This window comes from Salvelinus sp. IW2-2015, unplaced genomic scaffold (genome assembly GCF_002910315.2).
Source record: "Salvelinus sp. IW2-2015 unplaced genomic scaffold, ASM291031v2 Un_scaffold16496, whole genome shotgun sequence".
Lineage (NCBI taxonomy): Eukaryota > Metazoa > Chordata > Actinopteri > Salmoniformes > Salmonidae > Salvelinus > Salvelinus sp. IW2-2015.
The window spans coordinates 164,512-177,379 of NW_019957613.1; positions in this window are offsets into that span (position 1 = coordinate 164,512).

Consider the following 12,868-nt stretch of genomic DNA (forward strand, 5'->3'; position numbering starts at 1 on the left):
AGCTGCTGATTCTTCAAGGGCCCAACCAGCTCAGTRCTTGTGATTTCAGTTTCAGTCAGTCATTTATTCCACCTCCATACCACTTCACAAGAAACGGGGGCTTAGGCCAGTCCCGAAGGAAGTCTTGGCAAAGGAAACCATTGATTTTAAGTCTCCTTTTTTGTCTAATTACATACCTTTCATCAGTGGGTGTTATCGATGGGCAGATCTACCGTTCTACAGTCCGCCTGAGTGATATACTCCCGAAGACAGCTTCAGCATCTCACCGTTTGGTTCAATGGTGCCATTGTCCTACATGTGACCTTTAGACGAAATTAGCTTCACTGCTATGAAGAGGCGGCATAACTCCCGCACATTTGAGGTAAATCCAGAGTGTTGCTCTGGCACGAGAGTTGGAGGGGCCGTCTGTTATTGAAACAGTCCGAGGTGTTAATGAATGCACATTCATCTAACCCAATACTGATAAAGCGGCGCCAGACTCGCCAGCTCGATAATGGATTGGAATTCCATATCAGGCGGTGGCGAACTAAAACAAGCCTCTCTCAGGAAAATCCTTGGCAGGATGCTGTGGTAAACAACACTGACTGATGACCATTCTTCCCTGTCAAGTACGCTTTGCTCCCTCTCTCTCTCTCTCTCTCTGAGAGAAGAGATTGATTGATTTGCACTCCCCAATGACTGATGATAAGCTCCCAACTCATTTAAATAAGAAGTACCACTTCATGAAACTCTGTTCTATAATGTCTCATATACAGTACATCTGGTGTATGKTGGAAACGTTCTTCTACAAATGAATTGGTGGATAAATGTTTTATAAATGTAAAGTGGCATATTGGACCCTTCATATTTCCCTCTTACATCTATATGCACACTGAATAATTATGAATATTTGTACTTTTTTGTGTAATGTGCAATCAACATAATTTACATATCATCTCTCTACATGTATGATGGATTATTCCCTTAATATTGTACAGATGTATTTAAACAATGACTAAATGTTCATTTCAGTAGGTGTACTAACATAGAGTTTAGACCAAACGTATTGCTGTTAGAATGGGTGACCTTCAAAATAGATTAATTATGCACTCCATTTAGGCTGATTCCTGAACTTGACATGCAGGATTTATGTGAAAGTCTGAGTTACATGCTCATATCATATGTTATGATTGGTCCCTACTTTAAGTGCCCAAGAAACTAAGCAGTCTAAAACACGTTGCTTATTACATATATATATATATGATTATACCACCTTGTAGATTTCATTGTGAACCACCAAGCTATTTATCAGCAATTCCGGAAAGAGCTTGACATTTGTGTCAGCTTTAAATCATTGAAAAAAGTTTCTCATTTCCACCCTACAAAATCCTTTCTGCATCATTTCAGAGGACCCGAAGACAGCCTCCCAGGGCTGGATATGCCAAGGTCTCTGCTGTCGTTTCGTTTGAAGATAATCTACTGCAGGATGAAAAATATCACGATTAAAACCATGCAACATAAAGACTGAAAAAAGATAGATCAGACTGTATCGTTTTAGAAGGATGAATAGAGCCAATTGCCCTCTGCTGAACAATACCAGATTTGGAACTATAACTAAAAAAATGTAACTAAGCTAACTCCCTCAGATACAATTGGGTCTCTTTTAATGAGTTGATACCTTGGCTTTATAGAACATTGAAGGTTGAACTCTATTCATATCATGATTTTTAAGATAAAAAAATAGAGCATTACAGTATGTATAAGTAGTTTACGCCAAATCTGATTTAGCCAACAAAACTCTTCACGTTGATGTCTTCATTGATATGTCCTCCATGTCCTCCAGACATTAACCCTTCAATACAAGGTGCTGTCAGAAAGGTTACAGGGTGATTACCTATAATCTAGCTAATCTAAAGTGAGAAGGGCATCTGTGAGCGGCTGATGAGGGAGGACCAAACGTGACACAGCAGCTGCATTTAAATAGTCTTGATTCATTTCCTTTCCCTGTAACCCTGTCCTTTCATGACCATTGGTTAATATGAGGAGGCTTGGATGGGCTTGATGCGGCTGACAGTTGCATTGTCAAAGGCCATGAAAAGAAAAAGGAGACAAGGAAAATAGAGGATATTTAAGAGTGGTATCAATAGTAGGGCCATAAAGTTCCATATTCAGAGCATTATGCCATAGTCATCTTAACATCCTGGGTTGTATTCGTTAATGAAAACAAAAACAAGCGTTTTTTATTGGACACGTTAATATAGTCCCTTCCTGTTTCAGTCTGTTTTCTGCTATTTGGTGATTGAATTTTACAATTGTTTATGTCATAGGACCTTGTCCTTTCAAACTAGACTGAGGAAAGTAAACCAACCAGACACTATTCATTTAATTGTCTACCACACCAGGGATTATACTGTAAATGGGAGCGTGCAATGCTTAAATCATCTGGACTCACTGAGTGATTTTGAATCATGTGAGTCCACTCACAAATATAATGAAAGACACAGTGGCAAAACTATTGAGCCCTCTGCAAAGATTGTGTTTGTGCTAGACGACTGATTTATCAGTTTAGTTGATTCTGTTGAAACAATATCAACAATACACTCAGTCCTATTATCACTGTCTGGAAGTGGGAATCTGTGCCAAACCTTGTGTATGCTACATAGCAACAAATCAGATGTGGAATAAGAACTTGAAGAAACCCTAATGTGGAATCGTGTTCTTGTTTATTTGAAGTATCTCCAAGCAGTCTCCTCGTCTCAAAACTTCCAGCAGTTTAACAAGCCCTCTCATTTTCTCTGTAACGCCAATCACCAACAAAACAATTATCTTGAACATCTCCTTATTTTTCAGCTCAGACTATTTTAACAAAAGACCAGCGATAATAATCAGATGCTTGGATAATTTCACGGTGATCCTTTGAATCGAGAGCATTTAAAGTTTGAACTTCTGGTAATGTGTGAGGGATACTTAACAATGGCCTCAGATGATGTCCCACTCAAAAGCAGTAGAGTTGAAAATCAAAACAAGTGCCGTTGAAGGATCTTGTTTCTGGTAAAATGGTAATTGATCATTTTACTGCATGGAATTTGCAATCTGAATGATGTCTGTTTTATCTTACATAGAAGGTCATTGTTAATAGCATAGGGGCAATTCCATGGGAACAGAGTGATGCTGAGACTCATATTTTCACTGAGTCTCAGCATCACTCTGTTACTGTGGAAATTGCCATTGTGTAAAATCAAATCAACTGAAATCAAATCAACTTTATTTGTCACATGCGCCGAATACAACAAGTGTAGACTTTACCGTGAAATGCTTACTTACAAGCCATTAACCCAACAGTGCAGTTCAAGAAGAGTAATAATAAAAAGTAACACAATAAGAATAACAATAACGAGGCTATATACAGGGGACAACGGTACCGAGTCAGTGTGCGGGGGTACAGGTTAGTTGAGGTAATTTGTACATGTAGGTGGGGGTGAAGTGACTATGCAAAGATAATAAACAGCGAGTAGCAGCAGTGTACAAAAGGGAGGGGGGGTCAATGTAAATTGTCCAGTGGCGATTTTATTAATTGTTCAGCAGTCTAATGGCTTGGGGGCAGAAGCTGTTGAGGAGCCTTTTGGTCCTCGACTTGGCGTTCCGGTACCGCTTGCCGTGCGGTAGCAGAGAAAACAGTTTATAACTTGGGTGACTGGAGTCTCTGACAATTTTATGGGCTTTCCTCTGACACCGCCTGTTGTATGTTCCTGGATGGCAGGAAGGATGATAGGATGATTACTGCGGAATATGAATCACTGCTGTGCTTAAACTTGCAAAGTAATTTCTGGTTACTCTCTAATGACAATCCCAATCACATGTGTATAAGTGTATAGCACAGTGATTCACGTATTGGTGTAATACCATAGACCCTTCCAACTCAACTCTGGACCTCAAAGCCAGTTCCAATGCATTTGTTAATTATTCCCCTCTAAACAGTTACTGATTTAGATCCGGGACACCAAGTGTGTGCAATTACTTATCAGGTAGAACATAAAATCAGCAGGCTCCAGACATCATAGGGTAAGAGTTGAATACCCCTGCCATAAACTGTCAAAAATATGGATGAAGCCATCAATGACATCACCCCATTGTTTCGTATGAGAATGCTCAGTGGCACATTTGATGATCAGGAAGTGTTATTTTAGCATGTCGTCATCTTGCAACATGGAGGAGTTTTTGGAAACGTAGTTTGAGCTACTGAAGGACATACACTTGGTGATATAGAAACAATTACTGGTACCATAACTGTATTCTAAAAACAATTGCTATCCATTAATATTGACCATGGAGATCGCCTTCCCCCATTCACTATAATGTGAGATCCTGTTTTCTGGAAACAATGCCTGCAGTACTGTGGTCGGCTTTCAACTTGAAATCATCAATGCGAGGGGCCAGTCATTTTCCCTGTGTAATACAGTGCTTGCATTAAAATGATTTAAGATATTTCAAAATATGACACCAGTAATGAATGTGATTCAATTATGTAATCCAGTAATATCCAAGGTCAAATGCCTCCAAACATAAATCTGACAAACTATATTGGCTACTTGGTTCTTTAAGTATAGTTAAATTGTTCATTGTTGATTGCTGTCATACCTTGTCCATAAACTACTTACAGGGTAAGGAAAGCAATGTAATTTTGGTAAACTAACCCTTTAATTGTACCCTTTTATTCAGACGAAAAATGACAAATACACATTTGAATAAGGATGCTAACTGAAAGGATTTCCACTTTCCAGTGGGCAGGCTGTGGAGTGGTGCAGTGAGGCTAGGGGGGAGATAGGGGAGGTGTAGCAGTTGTTAGGGAGGAAGTGACAGCTGTGGAGGAGCAGATTAAAGCAGCGGGAGGAGGAGAAGGGAAGCACGGCCAACAAACACATCAACCGGAAACTTCACTACCCAGCAGCCCCCTCCTCCTAACCCATGGACCCCTGAGGACCAAGGGAGTTCCAGGAGCTCGGTCACTGTGACACCCCTTGATGATGCCTGCTGKGCTATGGCCCTGTCTGAATCCCTAAAGATGTGTCTCATCATCGCTTACTGCTTTGGATTGGATAGATTTCAGCAAAGTTGGATATCTTATTTTCTCCTTAACTTGTATTGGCAGTTAGGAAGAACTTGGGAAATAGACAAAGGAAATAAAGGAATTGCATTTGAACAGTATTTGGACTAGGCCTGTCTCCAAAAACCATAATGGCTTCATAGCACGTGTCCTTCCTTTCACCAGCACTACTCTTTCATACGTAGCAGCAATATGGTGGAAAATCCACCAAGAATTTGCTTCTTTTCACTATGAAATATGATAGTCATATCAAATCTGAGCTTCCATGGAATGTATAGTAACCATGATACATTGTCGATACGTATTCATAGAATCTGCCCAATCACAATGCCAAGAACAGGAGGGAGGGGAGTGTGTGACAACCATGTGTCTTGGCACACCTGGGACATGTGCGGTTTAGTTATACAGGATAACAAATAATTAACAGGTGACCTTCAACCCTTTGTGATACCCGCCCTTCCCCAGATTGAGAGGGGTTCACTGATTATATGGGGTGTTCATGTTCATGTTCATGTCCGGGAATTCTCCCAGAAGTGCTGAGTTGGGGTTTTTAAACTGAGGAGGTGGTATAATCTCAGTCCTCCAGTGGGTAGTGAATGCTCGGCTAGGTTAATGCGGTCATAGGTGTGCATATGGCACTGCATAGCGTGTAAGTCAATGGAGCGTGTCGAATCTACGGGGAAATCAAATATGCAGGGGACCATACAACCTCTACCAGAAAGTGGGAACCAGCTTATTGTTATTTCTAATTGATTTCCCTCCTCTAAGGGTGAGAGGAAAAAATAAATATGATTTTCTTAATTAATGGTGCCTTTTTAAATTAGATCTTTAAAGCGTGAATTAAGAACAGGAACGAGAAAGAGTGAAAAAAATCAGTGTGGTATAAACGTATGAACACATTGCATAGTGATAGCGGGGTCCCAAGAGTTTTGAGACGTTTAGTTAAGCATGTGAATATGAATTTGTTTCAAGTGATAGGAATACACATGGGTTTATCCATCAACTGAGCAATGAATGACATTCAAATTCATTTTTGAACCATTTTTCCATGTGAAGTTTGGCTATGTAAGGAYACATTTTTATATATGCAGTTGAAGTCGGAAGTTTACATACACTTAGGTTGGAGTAATTGAAACTCGTTTTTCAACCACTCCACAAATTTCTTGTTAACAAACCATAGTTTTGGCAAGTTGGTTAGGACATCTACTTTGTGCATGACACAAGTAATTTTTCCAACAGTTGTTTAGAGACAGATTATTTCACTTATAATTCACTGTATCACAATTCCAGTGAGTCAGACTGTGCCTGTGACTGTGCCTTTAAACAGCTTGGAAAATTCCAGAAAATTATGTTTTGACACATTTTCTATGGGATTGAAGTCAGGGATTTGTGATGGCCACTCCAATACCTTGACTTTGTTGTCCTTAAGCCATTTTGCCACAACTTTGAAAGTATGCTTGGGGTCATTGTCAATTTGGAAGACCCATTTGCGACCAAGTTTTAACTTCCTGACTTATGTCTTGACATGTTGCTCAATATATCCACATAATTTCCCGCCTCATGATGCCATCTATTTTGTGATGTACACCAGTCCCTCCTGCAGAAAAGAACCCACACATCATGATGCCGCCAGCCCCGTGCTTCACGGTTGGGATGGTGTTCTTCGGCTTGCAAGCCTCCCCCTTTTTCCTCCAAACATAAGAATGGTCATTATGGCCAAACAGTTCTATTTTTGTTTCATCAGACCAGAGGACATTTCTCCAAAAAGTACAATCTTTGTCTCCACGTGCAGTTGCAAACCGTAGTGTTGCTTTTTTATGGCGGTTTTGGAGCAGTGGCTTCTTCCTTGCTGAGCAGCCTTTGAGGTTATGTCAATATATGACTCATTTTACTGTGGATATAGATTGTTTTGTACCTGTTTCCTCCAGCATCTTCACAAGGTCCTTTGAAAGTTGTTCTGGGATTGATTTGCACTTTTTGCACCAAAGTACGTTCATCTCTAGGAGACAGAATGCGTCTCCTTCCTGAGCGGTATGACGGCTGCATGGTCCCATGGTGTTTATACTTGCGTACTATTGTTTGTACAGATGAACGTGGTATCTTCAGGCGTTTGGAAATTGCTCCCAAGGATGAACCAGACGAGTGGAGGTCTACAAATTATTTTCTGAGGTCTTGGCTGATTTCTTTTGATTTTCCCATGATGTCAAGCAAAGAGACATTGAGTTTGAAGGTAGGCCTTGAAATACATCCACAGGTACAACTCCAATTGACTCAAATTATGTCAATTAGCCTATCAGACGCTTCAAAAGCCATGACATAATTTTCTGTAATTTTCTGTTTAAAGGCACAGTCAACTTAGTGTATGTAAACTTCTGACCCACTGGAATTGTGATACAGTGAATTATAAGTGAAATAATCTGTCTGTAAACAATTGTTGGAAAAGTTACTTGTGTCATGCACAAGCGTAGATGTCCTAACTGACTTTCCAAAACTATGTTTGTTAACAAGAAATGTGTGAGTGGTTGAAAATATAGTTTTAATGACTCCAACCTAAGTGGATAAACTTCCGACTCAACTGTATATACCAGTATTATATATATTATCTTATATATAATATATATATATATATATATATATATATATATATACATTAATATCATTTAGACATTTGCTCTGGCTGTCTTAAAAATATGCCAGATAATGGTTTGGTAACGCCCCAACTCCCCCAATGTTACCTCTTGTGTCATTCACCCAAAGGGAGTGACTTTGATCAACCTCGAGACAGCCAAATGCACTTGGAAGTTCAAACAGAAGCAGTGTCTCTCGGGAGAACATCAGTATTACATGTCACTCATGTTCCACAAACAAACTCCCACAACAACCCTGTCACAGACTGACAGTGAGTAAGGAGGTTGACGCGACAAAGAATGACACCTAGCACAGTGGCAGAATCAGGTTGTGTCCCTGTGTGTCATTTCACAAAATACTCCACAGACCATGATACACCCATGAATCGCTTAAACACATATCACTGTCCGCGGACACTTTTACTTTTATGATGGACTCGAGAAGCTGTAGACTTCATTTGAACTAACTTCTACTTGTGTCCCAAACTGTTCGGTCTTATCAGACAGCACATGATGGATTATTTAATTAGTGCGAAAGACAATGAGTGAGCGATTTCATTGTGTTTGGCCTCTGTGTATTGTGACAAAAAAAATGGATCGCTCTTTTAAAACCGGCTCTTCATGGGGAAATGTCACATATATCATTTAGACACATTTATCTCTAGCTAGTGGGATATGTGTCCATCAGTCCTGTTTGTGTATAAATGTAATCATGTTTTACTTGATAGCTGATTCCATTAACATTCCATGACAATTTACTAACAAAAGCTTTCATATGCAATTCAAGAGTACAAACATGTTACAAAGCGGCTGCCCATTTTCTATCTTAGGCCGGATCACTTCAGACCAAAATATACAATCTGTTGCCCCGGAGCATTGTTGTGAATATGGGTGAACTGCCAGGTATTCTCAAATGGCTTTTTGCTTTGACAGAATCTTAAAAGGGACATTCACAGAGTGGCCCCTAACACCACGCTACCATGGATGCAGAATGGCGTGGACTTTGTATGAAAGTGAAAGACCAGAGCCATGTTTTTAGAAAAATCTGAAATCAAATACAGTATATGGTTCCATGAAAGACTAATGGATTGGAAAAAGAACCCCAAGGTTCCACAGCAGCAGAAGTGCCTTTGCTGCTCGGTTTATTTCTAAGTCGGTATAACTTGTGACTGTGTTTTGCTGTGACCAGATGCTATTGGGTCTAACGTGATATAAAGCTGGACTGCAATCGATAATTTCCAGCCGAGTGTGTTGATTCTGGCCTGATTGCCAATATGTTGCAAGGGGGCTATTTGTCCTTTACTAACCTCAAAAGACATACCTYACRTTGGGCSAATCATGTTCCAGATATGCACCCATGGAGACAAAAACATCTACAAGGCTGAACCATTGGTAACAATTGTGTTTTCTAGACATACGGCTCTATTCAATCTGCATCGCTGAAGCGCTACAGATTGTGTGATAGAAATTCGAAGGTAATTTCTGATTGAGTCAATATATCAAATCAAACTTTATTTGCCACATGCGCCGAATACAATAAGTGTAGACGTTACCGTGAAATGCTTACTTACAAGCCCTTAACCAACAGTGCAGTTCAAGAAGAAGAAAATATTTACCAAGTAGGCTTAAATAAAAAGTAATAATAAAAAGTAACACAATAAGAATAACAATAACGAGGCTATATACAGGGGGCACTAGTACCGAGTCAGTGTGATGGGGTACAGGCTAGTTGAGGTAATCTGTACATGTAGGTAGGGGTGAAGTGACTATGCATAGGTAACAAACAAACAGCGAGTAGCAGCAGTGTACAAAAAAGGGGGGGGTCAATGTAAATTGTCCGGTGGTGATTTTTATGAATTGTTCAGCAGTCTAATGGCTTGGGGGTAGAAGCTTTCGAGGAGCCTTTTGGTTCTAGACTTAGCGCTCCGGTACCGCTTGCCGTGCGGTCGCAGAGAAAACAGTCTATAACTTGGGTGACTGGAGTCTGACAATTTTTTGCAGCATTTACCGTGAATGCAGTCTCCGGCAGCGTTTACCGTGAATGCAGTCTCCGGCAGCGTTTACCGTGAATGCAGTCTCCGGCAGCGTTTACCGTGAANTTTACCGTGAATGCAGTCTCCGGCAGCGTTTACCGTGAATGCAGTCTCCGGCAGCGTTTACCGTGAATGCAGTCTCCGGCAGCGTTTACCGTGAATGCAGTCTCTGGCAGCGTTTACCTTGAATGCAGTCTCCGCTGACAATGGAACTTCGCCTTTAAATGTCAATCACGCTGTAATGCTGAACATCCGCGGTACAGATTGACACAAGCCCATAGTTACACATAAAGTCTGAGGCTCTCTATAGGATACCACATGAGAGATGAGGAAATGTTTTTTTGATCCTTAGCTTTTTGTAATGAATTTATCTGGATGGATTGTCATGAACAACAGAAAAGATGTTCTTTATTAGGTTATGGGATTATTTAATTAATCGTCAAATTCTATGAATTGGTGTGCAGGCAGGCTCAGGGACAGGCAGAGTGGTCAGGCAGGCGGGCTCAGAGTCAGGACAGGCAAGGATCAAAACCAGGAGGGCAAGAAAAAGAGACTGGGAAAAGCAGGAGGTGAGAACAACAACGCTGATGGACTTCACAAACAAGACAAACTGGCAACAGACAAACAGAGAACACAGGTATACATACACAGGGGATAATGGGGAAGCTGGGCGACACCTGGAGGGGTGTGGAGACAATGCCAAATATAGGTGAAACAGATCAGGGTGTSACATACACGATATACAGTATTTCTCCCCTGCTTTTCTCCAAAGCCCTATATGTTTCAGCTGCAGTAGCCTTTGTCAAGTGTCAGTCAGGTGGACAGCAATATACACTGAACAAAAATATACACGCAACATGTAAAGTGGTGGTCCCATGTTTCATGAGCTAAAATAAAAGATCTCAAATTTTGTGCACACATTTGTTTTGTCCTTTGCCAAGATAATCCATCCATCTGACAGGTGTGGCATATCAAGAAGCTGAATAAACAGCATGAGCATTGCACATGTGCACCTGGCGCTGGGGACAATAAAAGGCCACTCTAAAATGTGCAGTTTTGTCACACAACACAATGCCACAGATATCTCAAGTTTTGAGGGAGCATGCAATTAACAACGTGTTTTGATGTTCATTTCTCTAACATTGGCAGCCTCCAACGGCTTTTCAGAGAATTTGTCAGTACGTCTAACTGGCCTCAGAACTGCAGACCACGTGTATGGCGTTGTGTGGGCGAGCGGTTTGCGGATGTCAAAAATGTGAACAGAGYGCTCCATGGCGGCGGTGGGGATATGTTATGGGCAGGCATAAACTATGGACAACGAACACAATGTTATTTCATCAATAGCAATTTGGATGCACAGAGACCGGGACGAGATCCTGAGTCCCCTTGTCGTGCCATTCATCCACCGCCATCACCTCATGTTTCTGCATTATAATGCACGACCCCAGGTCGCAAGGGTCTGTACACAATTCCTGGAAGCTGAAAATGTCCCAGTTCTTCCTTAGCCTGCATACTCACCAGACATGTCACCCATTGAGCATGTTTGGGATGCTCTGGATCAACATGTAAGTCAGTGTGTTCCAGTTTCTGCCAATATCCACCAATTTCGCACAACCATTGACGAGGAGTGGGACAACATTCCACAGGCCACAATCAACAGCCTGATCAACTCAATGCAAAGGACATGAGTCACGATGCATGAGGCAAATGGTGGTCACACCAGATACTGACTGGTTTTCTGATCCACACCTCAACCTTTTTTTAAGGTATATGTGACCAATAGATGCATATCTGTATTCCCAGTCGTGTAAAATCAATAGCTTAGTGCCTAATGAATTTATTTAATTTTACTGATTTCCTCATATGAACTGTAACTCAGTAAAATCTTTGAAATTCTTGCATGTTGCATTTTATATTTTTTGTTCAGTATAGTTTAATGTTCTAATTTATACAATTTGTCTTTAAACATTTCAGTTCTGTTTATTGTACAGAACATGTAGCCATGGAGACATTGTGGAGAACAACTCATGGGGAATCAGTCTCACCGTATTATGTGCAAACATCCATGGTGGAAAAGCTATCAAGCATCTTATCTCGAGGGATCCTATTTATTTAAGGAGCTCTATGACAGAAGTTGAAACGCACACACACACACACACACACACACACACACACACACACACCACAACACCACACACACACACACCACACACACACACACACACACACACACACACAACACACCACACACACACAACACAAAATGTGGAGGTAGCCTAGCGTTAGAGAGGCGAGCCAGCAACCGGAGGGTTGCCAGTTTGAATCCCATATCCGACAGAAAAAATCTGGTGGAAGTGGGCTGGCACACACACACACACACACACACATCTAGACTCTGCAATCACAGTCATTTTGATCAGTTGTGGTTCCTAGGCCTGTCTGCCACTCACGTATTCCATTTCATTCTTTGCCTATGGCTGCTTCAGCCACATCCCTCTCTCTCTGACACTGCAGTGACTGTGCCCTCCCGCTATTCTCTATCATCTTTAATGATTTCCCTCTGTATCCTGTCAACCATATTCCCATGGTGCCTTCTGCTGTAGCCTCGGACTTGTCAGTAGAGCCCCGCATCAATGTTCTATCCCCTCTTTTGTTCCCCAATCTACTGTCAGCCCGTGCACACCATTTCAATTTCCAAGTTTACCACCGCAGTCCTCTCTTGCATCCCTCTTCCCCCCCCTGCCTCCTTCCTCACCAGGCTATGTCAAGATTTATGACACAGTCTATTTCAGGGAATGTTTTGTGTTTTTCTCTTTCTCTCGTGGTCGTGAATAAAGGGATGATGGTGAGATTTTAGAGGCTTGGCAGGGAGTGACGAAACTCACACTAGTATGAAAGCCTCTATTCTACCACTTCTTCACTTCTTCAGGCCAACAAGTAGGTGCATTTTTGGAGGTTGCTGGTTGCCTTTCCTTGCCTGACCAATAACTGTCTGATTATACATGTATTCCTCTTTTCTTCACCCTCTCTCCCACAAACCATCTGCGTCCTGAAGAAGACAGCACAGTCATTGCTATGCAACCAGGACACAGAAAGGGTCCTCCTCTCCTTCCCTGATTCTCACG